This window comes from Alnus glutinosa, chromosome 8 (assembly GCF_958979055.1).
Source record: "Alnus glutinosa chromosome 8, dhAlnGlut1.1, whole genome shotgun sequence".
Lineage (NCBI taxonomy): Eukaryota > Viridiplantae > Streptophyta > Magnoliopsida > Fagales > Betulaceae > Alnus > Alnus glutinosa.
In genome coordinates, this window is record NC_084893.1 from 19,627,259 (window position 1) to 19,637,443 (window position 10,185).

Genomic DNA, 10,185 nt, shown 5'->3' on the forward strand with positions numbered 1-10,185 from the left:
GTGGTGGAAGGTGTTAAAATATAAGAGGAGAGGAACAGAGCAAGACCATGACCCATTTGAAAGAGGTAAGTCCTGCTTTAGTCGGAAGTTGGAACCCGTTTAGGGTTGGAGAGAAGTAAATTCTTTGGAAGAATATGATAAAAACATAGAGAACAAAATATAATATTTTTTTAAAAAAGTAGAGAACATAATAGAGAATGTATTAGAGTATACTTAGAAAAATTAGTAAGTTTTGGTTTTAGATAGTTTTGCTGGATATGCTTTTAGACATTATTAATAGACTCTCCACTTTTTTTTCGCGTTTACACCAATCTACTATTATGATATGTTGCTTCTTTAGGTTATTTGTAGTGAGAATATTCTTAAACGTCACCGTCCAAGCAAATAATGTCACTCTCAAATCAGTCTTACTTTGCCAAATACACCTCCAAAGAAACGTAGTCTTATCGTAGAAAATTAAGTTACTGTAAAACGATCTAACATCGAACCAACATCTCTTAAAAAGAATCCAGCCTCTCTTGGATTGAAGTTTTTGAGGGTGCGTTTGGCAAATTTTACAGAATTCGTTTTTGTTGCTCAAATGCTAAAAACTATTCACGAATAAAAGCTAAAACCTAAAAATTTAAAAATTAAAAACCGAACAAATGGGTAGTTTGACCACCCCACCGGCCTGGAATGAGAGAGGAAGAGGCGGTGCTGTTGCTTAACACAAACAACCCGTTAGTTGGCCCCACTTGAACGACTAGGACCTTCAAACCCTCCCGTTTCAAACTATATCAATAAGCCCATTCCACGTGTCTATGTAAATTACACCCATATCCTCTGTTTCTTTGTATTTACATCTTTTTAATGCATGTTTTGTCTTTCCCTAGTTTATTTTTGGTTGGAGGTTTGAAAAATATTGGGTTACAATCTTGATCTTCCCAGATTTAGATAATGAGTATTGCTACGCCCATTTATTACATCTATTTTATACGGATTAATATAATGTGTTTTAAGTGATTTTTTTTTTTTTTTATTTTAAACAATTTAAAGAAAAAAAAAAGTCACTTAAAACACGTCAAGTTAGCATGTGTAAAATGGGTGTGAAAAGTATCATTACTCTTACTAACTAATGTCTATATTATTATAGTATGAAGATTCTTTTTTGAGTAATGCTACACACTCTCCCACTTTTCCACACCCATTTCTCCACATCCTTAGGTGGCTTTTGAAACCACTATTAGCTTTGATATGGATCTTTATTGAATTTTAATCTAATAATGGTTTTAAAAAGCCACCTAAGGGTGGAGAAGTATGAGTGAGTGTAACATTACTGTTTTTTTTTGGTATCATATTGAAGTTTTAAGGGAAAACTTTACTTATAACTCTTGATCTTTCATCACTTTTGAAATAAGGTACTCAAATTTTAAAAAGTTTCAATTTAAAGTATCTATCTTTCAATTTTTTTCAATTTCAACTTTTCGTTAAATCCTAACAAAATTCTCAAAATACTCATGCGTTTTGTTTTTTAAAAAAATTATAATTTTTTTTAAAATATTTTGGTATGAGTATTTTTGCAAATCCCGTTAAATTTTGACCAACACTTAAATCTTTGCAATTTTTTTTCCCTAAAAAAAAAGGAGGTATTTTGAAAATTTTGATAAGATTTAATGAAAAATTTTAATAAAGGGTTAAAATTGAAAAAAATTGAAAGACAGATACTCTAAATTGACAATTTTGAAAGCTTTGGTACCTTATTTCAAAAGTGATGAAAGATCGGAGAGTTGTAAGTAAAGTTCTTCAAAGTTCCAAAATAAACTTAAAAAACCCAAAGGAAAAGGATTAGATTTTTTTTTTTTTTTTTTGTAGACTTTATAAATAAGGGATGAACCCATCGCCTATTTAGATTAAACGTGGTGACATTGGCTGATCTTCTGTTGTGTTACCATTCTCATCAAAATCCTTTTAAGCCGTCCCTTCAGCTGCTTCTGTACCAGCCGAAAGATAATGATTGATCAAGGAGAAAATTTCTAGTAGATCCAATCCTTGGCCTTCCTCTGGGGACAATTATAGGTCTACAAAAGGCTAGGATTGACCAAACACCAACTGTGTCAAGAATGAGATAATACTTGCCCATTCAAATAATGTTCTCCTCCAGCTAGCAGCTCAGATTCAAGCTTGAGGTATACCCGCACTGCACCATGTTCATATTCTGCTCTCTGTTCTAGTTTCACCTTCAAGCTGGCTGTTGGCTCCAGCCCTTCACTGAATTTGTGTAACAGATTTTCTGGTTGATAGGAAATTCTAGGGATTGTATTTGCTGAATTGTAATTGAAATTGGAAATAGAAATGGAAAATAAAAGAAATTGAGGAATTATGAAAGAACAAGGAAGAAATTGTATTAATTGAGCCACATTCGAGAGGGCCGGTCTCCAAGCACATTTGACTATTTGAGAGTGCAAATCTCCAATCACATAGTGACTAATCTCATTTTCATAATCCTATCATTCCTCTATTAGGCCTTATATAGACATACCCCTTATCTAAAGACTCCATTAATTAGAATGGGCCAAACTTATTCAACCCACTACTAATAACCCAGCCCATATACTACTAATATACCCATTACAATACCGACCCCTCCAAGCACCCAGTCAACGCTCTGAGGGAAAAAATGAAAGCCTAGAAAAAGTTACTGCCAGCCCAAAAATGAAAGCCAAGAAAAAGCCAAGCTAGCCCACATCCAACCCATTCCACCAACTGTAGCTGCTTATCCCTTGACTCGTAGCAAAGATATGAGGGGTGCCTAAGCCCATTCAATTTCCAGGAGCTTCTACTGAGTTCGACGGCTTGCAGTCACTTTCCGAAACTACCCTTCCACTCCACTAAGTCATTTCCCTCTCAGCGCACCGTTTTGCTAGTTTCCATATTCTGCTCTTCTTTCTTGCTTCCAGATTCTTCGTTTCACGGTTTCACCTTCGTCTTGGCAAGTTTCAGAAATGGACTCGTCGAGAGAACAGGGCCTCCCCCGCCGACGCTCCCTCCGCCCATCGCGGCTGGTCGGCCTTCCACCGGATCCGTGTCGAGGTACTGGCCTGTCCGCTCGGCCTCTCGAGCAACCGGTTCTCTGTCCGGCTCGGCTCCGGCGACATCGACATTTCGACGTTTCCGCTTCAGCCGCTGCATCCTCTACGTCGGCCACCTGTTTCCATTGCCAACGGTGTTTCAGGACAACAAAGTCCACCGCATCCAAAATAATTTTCAGATCGGGATGTGTCTTCTTCACAAGAGAGTCGGAATTTTTTGGTTGAGGAATTTTCACGAACGGACGGTAGGAGTCTGCATCCGGCTCGGTTGTTGAAATCAGTGAGTGGTTTGCATTTTCAGCCGGAGCTAGTTCTGAATTTGTTGTGTGTGTTGAGTCTTCAACCGGATCTGTTTCAGATTCTGGAATTTCTGGAATTATTTGGTCTCTCGGCTGCTCTTTTTCATCCTTTACATTTTCTAACGATTCTTCATCCAATTCGATTGACGTCGGTTTGAACATTCCATCACGTGAACTGGAACCTTCATGAGAAGAAGAATTTTCTCCTCCAAAATTCTGATGCTGAAATTCATAATGATGCACAGACGATTTAGAGGCTGCACCTAATCCGAATTGTTTAGCCATCATATCCTCGAGACGATTCATCCGAGATTGCAAAGTCTGCATCACACTGTGAAATTCCGACCTGGTCACTCTTATCTTCCGCCATAATCGTCTATTTAGGTTTCATGTACCGGATAGGCTGGATCAAGGCTTTGATACCAATTTGTAACAGATTTTCTGGTTGATAGGAAATTCTAGGGATTATATTTGCTGAATTGTAAATGAAATTGAAAATAAAAATGGAAAATAAAAGAAATTGAGGAATTATGAAAGAACAAGAAAGAAATTTTATTAATTGAGCCACATTCGAGAGGTCCGGTCTTGAAGCACATTTGAGAGTGCAAATCTCTAATCACATAGTGACTAATTTTTTTTTTTTGATGAATAAGTAAGCAATATTATTAACAACAACGAATCACCAAAGTGAACAACGAAACAACAATACAACCAAAGCTAGCTATATCTCAATAGCAGCAAAACCAACAGAACAAAGAAACAAAAACACCAAAACCCACAAAACAAGCAAAACTGGAACTAATGCAAAACAGAACAATCTAAATTCCAGTATTGACAAATTCTAATATTCTCCCTAGTCTTATTAAACCTGTTTGAGCCAGAAATTCTATTTCGAACTTCCCAAAGAATCAACTTCAGAATCTGCTCTTCCGATTTGGGATGCCCTTGAAATTTAACTTCATTCCGAGCACGCCAAATATTATACACTGCAGAACTGAAAACAAGCCTACACAAAATCCCAGCCAAAGTCTTCTTCTTCCAATGAATACAACCATCATCCAACAAGCTCTGCCAATCAGAATTAGGATCAATAAACGGACAGCGCTGCAAACAAGCAAGCCAAATACGAGAACTGAAACTACATTCGAAAAACAAGTGATCCCTACTTTCAACACCATGTCTATAAAAAACACAATTAACATCTCCTTGAAATCCCCACACTAGAAGACGATCACCCGTAGTAAGGCGATTCTGAACAGCCAACCAGAGGATAAACGATTGCTTAGGGATAGCTAAAGGAAACCAGACTAAATGCCACCAAACAACATCAGGTTTCTTATCCCTAAAAAACTCCCAAGTGTCAGAACAAGCATAAGAACCTTTACGAGCAATATGCCACACTGGCTTGTCAACAATTCCTAAAGGAACATCAGGAAGATGACATTGAATCTCCACAAGAGCCTCAGACCTAGCAGGCTTCCAACACCAAGTACTGTTATTCAAAACAGAACTAAGTTTGGAATCAAACCGGCTACTAGCATCATAAACAATCCGAGGACCATATTTCTCAATCAACATGCTAGACGGATGCCACTGATCATACCACAAATGAATATTGCTACCATCCCCAACTTCAAACTTAATACATTTTCTAGCAAACTCCCGAAGTTTAAGCAATTTTCTCCAACACCAAGAGCAATCAGAAGGAATTTTAACTCTCCAGAAACTCCTACCTTTCAACAAATAAGTCTGGATCCAAGCAACCCAAATAGAGCCAGCACAAGCAAAAAGAATCCAAATATGCCTAAGCATAGAAGAAATATTCCAGACCTCCAAATTTTTTAACCCCAAACCACCTTCCTTCTTAGGAAAGCATAGCTCACTCCAAGCCACTTTAGCCTTGGCAGAAACACTATCTTTACCATTCCAAAGGAAACGATTAAACTTCTGAATAATCTCATGAATGATCTGTTTAGGAAGAATAAAAATCCCAGACCAAAACACCTGCAAGCTATACAAAACAGAAGACAACAGCTGCAATCTCCCAGCAAAAGAAAGATTCCGAGAAGTCCAAGAATCAATACGATTAGAAATCTTATCAATCAAAGACTTACAATCACTTGCAGACAACTTGGAAGAAATCAGAGGAACTCCCAAGTATCTAACAGGTAATTTTCCCTCTTTCATCTGCAAACTATTCAGTAAATCAGTCTTCAAACTCAAAGAAATACCCGAACAAAACATAGAGCTTTTTGAAGGATTTGCCTTAAGACCAGACAAACTTTCAAACTCCCGAAGAGCTGCTTGGATGATGGAAATAGAAAACTTATCTGCCTCAGAGAAAATAAGTAGATCATCAGCAAAACATAAATGAGTAATTTGCAGCTTAGAGCAACGATGATGAAACTTGAAACCAGAACCCTCCTTAGTATATTCCAGCATCAACTTAGAGAAAACCTCCATAGCCAGAACAAAAAGATAAGGGGAAAGAGGATCCCCTTGTCTAAGCCCCTTAGCACCTTTAAAATAACCAGCAAGGGTACCATTAATGGAAACAGAAAATCTAGGAGAAGTAATACAAATCCTTATCCAATTAGTAAATTTCTCCGGGAAACCAAAGCAAACCAAACACTGAATAATGAATTTCCAATTGACCGAATCATATGCTTTCATCAAATCAATTTTCAAGGTGCATCGAGGTTTGCTATCTTTCCTATGATAATTCCTAACAAGCTCTTGAGCCAAAAGGACATTCTCCGAGATATTTCTTCCAGGAATAAAAGCAGACTGATTTCTACAAATCAAAGAATCAAGAACCAACAGCATTCTATTGGAGAGAATCTTAGTAATGCACTTGTAAATGACATTGCAACAAGAAATCGGACGGTAATCACCCATACCCGAAGGATTAGGCTTCTTTGGAATCAAAGACAAAATAGTGGCATTTATCTCTTTTAAAAGAAATCCAGTGTCAAAGAAATTTTTAACAGTAGCAACAAAATCTTCCCCAACAACATTCCAGGAAGCTTTGAAAAAATCAGCAGAAAACCCATCAGGGCCAGGAGCCTTATTAGCTTTCATACTAAAAAGAGTAGCTTTGATTTCTTCTGCAGTAACCTCCTTACTCAACACAGTAGCATTTTCCAAAGAAATGACAGGAGAAATTAACTCCTTAAGCCGAGCAATATGTAAATCAGAGAAATCCAAAGACGAAGAACCCAAGAGTTTCTCATAAAACTCCACAGCTACTTCCTTAATACGACCAATATCTTCAACTCTATTACCATGATCATCATAAAGATGAGTAATGGTATTAATAGCATGTTTACCTTTCATACTTCTATGAAAAAACGCATTATTCTGATCACCCAAATGCAACCACTGATTTCTGGCCTTTTGCTTAAGAAAAGCCTCTTCAGCCCTCATAAGAGACGCATAAGCATGCAGACATTCTCTCTCTCTGAGCAAACTAGCAGCACTACCATGGGAATCAAGAACATCAAGTTGAGCCAACTCCAAATGAGCCCGAGCTTGCAAAACCTTATTTCTGATATCCCCATAACAACCAGCATTTTTCTCCTTAAGCATTATTTTAACAGCTTTGAGTTTCCTACACAACTTGAACATAGGAACACCCTGGATATCTTGACTCCAACAATCAGAAATCCAAGACATGAAATCCTTATTTTCCAACCAATAATTGAAAAATTTGAAAGGCTTAGGACCAAAACTCACCATTGTCCCTACTGAAATGAAAGCAGGAGAATGGTCAGAAATACCACCTGGAGGAAAATCCACACAAGTTCTACCAAAGTTGCAAAGCCAAGCTTCATTAACCAACACTCGATCCAATTTCCTGGCTATAAACCCCGAACCTTCACTTTTATTATTCCAAGTGAAAAGGCACCCACTAAAATTAAGATCCGTAACCTCCAAACTATTAAGACAATTATCAAATTCCAATTCATAGGCATTCAGACTATCTGCACCCCATTTTTCAGACAACTTTCTCACAACATTGAAATCTCCACAAAGAATCCAAGGCTTAGAAGACACCTGGAGCTTCATGGAAAAGAGAGTTTGCCACAAAGAACGCCTATCAACAGACTTATTAGCCCCATAAACAAAGCTTTGGAACCAATTAGTATTGTCCTTAACAGAATGAACCAGACAATTAATACATTGATCACTCTTATCAAGAACCGAAATTCTCATTACAGCTTTATTCCAACAAATCCAAATTCTGCCTAAAGCATGCTTCTCATAATTGAAACAACACTCCCAATCAGGCAGCATAGAAGAAAAAATAGAACCAGCTTTATGCTCCTGAACTCTAGTCTCAATAAGGCAAACAAGACTAATCTTCTTAACCCTTAAAATGCTTAGAACCTCCTTTTGCTTTGAAGGGTGGTTCAGACCCCTCACATTCCAGATAAGAAGATTCATGAATGAGGAGAAAATCCTCTCATCCCATCACCCTCCTTCTCTACCAATTGACCCTTCCCCTTATCCAAAGAAGGAGCAGGATCCTCCATTTCATCCATAAGCTTTTGAAAAGCCTCATTAGATTTCCTAACTTCCCGATCATCATACTTAATCCCATCCACCTTAGCCAACAATTGGAAAGAATTAGTCCAATGTTGACTATTATCTGTTATAATAGGTCTAGATATAGGTGTTCTCTTGGGCCTACTAACCGTAGTCCATTGATCCACATTAGAAGGTCCCGATTTAACACCCTCACTAACTTTCTCATTTAATACAGAAACATTCTTCTGTTCATTCACCTGCTGGACTGGCTCTTTCCTACGAGGAATCCAAGCACTCTTTTCAACCTTAATACAAGTATGAGAGGCATGACCAAAGGACATACATTTTCTACACTTTATAGGAAGCCAAGGATATTCAATACCCACCTTTACCACATCACCACTGGATCCTAAGATATCAATTTCTTTAGGAAAAGCAGAATCAATATTCACCTCAACCAAAATACGAGCAAACCCAAGCCTAAGCTGATCTTCAGTAACTGAATCAACACAAAGGGGTTTACCCACCCCACTAGCTATATAGCTCAAACAAATAGGATTCCAATACTCCATAGGCAGATTATGCATTTTTATCCATACAGGAACAGTAGATAAGGAAAGCTTAAGTAACTGCATACCTGGAGTCCATCTTCTCAGGATGAGAGGCTTATTGGCAATATGCCAAAGTTTATCCTCCAACACAGAATCTCTACTTTTTTCATCAGCAAACCGAAAAAGATATAGACCATTTTCCAGCAAGAAAACTTCAACTTTCCCATATGCTGCCCACAAATTATCCACAGCACGTTTCACAGCAAAAAAAGACAATGGCTTATCAAGAAATTGTCCAATTAGAGAAGCAGACCATTTCAAGATTCCCGCTTCCACAGCTTCCTTTGGAGGTTGAACCGTCACTCTACCATTCTGTCGAACAGGTTCATGATAACTCAATGACCCAAACGATTTAACCGACTTGAACAACTGTTTCCAATCTTGAACAAGCTTAGGAGCAGAATCAATACTCTTTTTATCATTCTGAGCAATAGACTGTTTATTCATATCAGCATGAATAGACAACTCTGGCATATTACTATTCTCCAACGTAGAATCAGAAATCTGCACATTCTGCACAATTTCCTGAACAGGACTTTCATCAACCAGGGGAGATACAGAAGGCAACAAAACCGTATTACCATCCCCCAAACAAGAGATGGAATTCACATCCTCAACAGGTATATTCAATTCCCTATCACCCTCCGAAACACAACCCACCTTATCCAATTGATTAGAAAGATCATCAGAACCAGATACAGAATCTCGAGACTGATTTCTAATCACCTCAACCTTCTTCCCTCCTCGCCCACGATTCGGTCTTTTTGCCATAACAGTATCAACAGATCACCGTCACCGGGAAACCAAACAATCCGATCACCTGAAAATCCCTCCGAACAACCCTCACGCGCCCTCACGCGCAAAAAAACCCTTCGCAATAGAGAAACCGAAGAAACTACCACAGAGAATTCTAACTACCTCTGCCACGTCAGCAAAGGAGAGAATAATCTCTAGGCCAACATAGTGACTAATTTCATTTTCATAATCTTATCATTCCTTTATTAGGCCTTATATAGACATACCCCTTATCTAAAGACTCCACTAATTGAAATGGGCCAAGCCCATTCTACCCACTACTAATAACCCAGCCCATACACTACTGATATACCCGTTACAATTTGTTCATTTTTACGTTCAGAACTTGGGATTCTGATTGGAATCCGGCAAGAAGAGGAGCGCTCTTCAGAAAGGTTTCCACAAAGCGGATTGGTTGGCTTGAACTGTATGTCTCTGATTTTTCCATCTTCTGACAGGAACTCAACCCTCACCTTCCCTCACCTTCATGCAAAAATATAGGATTCTTATTTGAATCCTGTTCGGAAATTATCATTTCCCAAGCCCAAGGGGGCTACGGTCGAATTGAACTCGAGTAGATCTACATTGGCCGTAGCGGAGCGGTCAGATGGACAATAGTTCGGATACAATATTCTATATCCAGGAAGGTCTATCAATCATCTTACCGGGCATGCATTCTTTGATTCTCGGTAGCCGAAGACTACTGGTCGGACCAGGAATGTCGTCTGCCACGACGAATGTGGAGATTTTATGGATAAAATCTCTAGCATTTATTAGAATCTCTAGAATTTCTTGGAGATATATTAATGATTGGTCTAAAGAGTATTAAAATTTAATAAATAAATATTCATAAGACTTATAATGCAATAAACCAATAGGCAG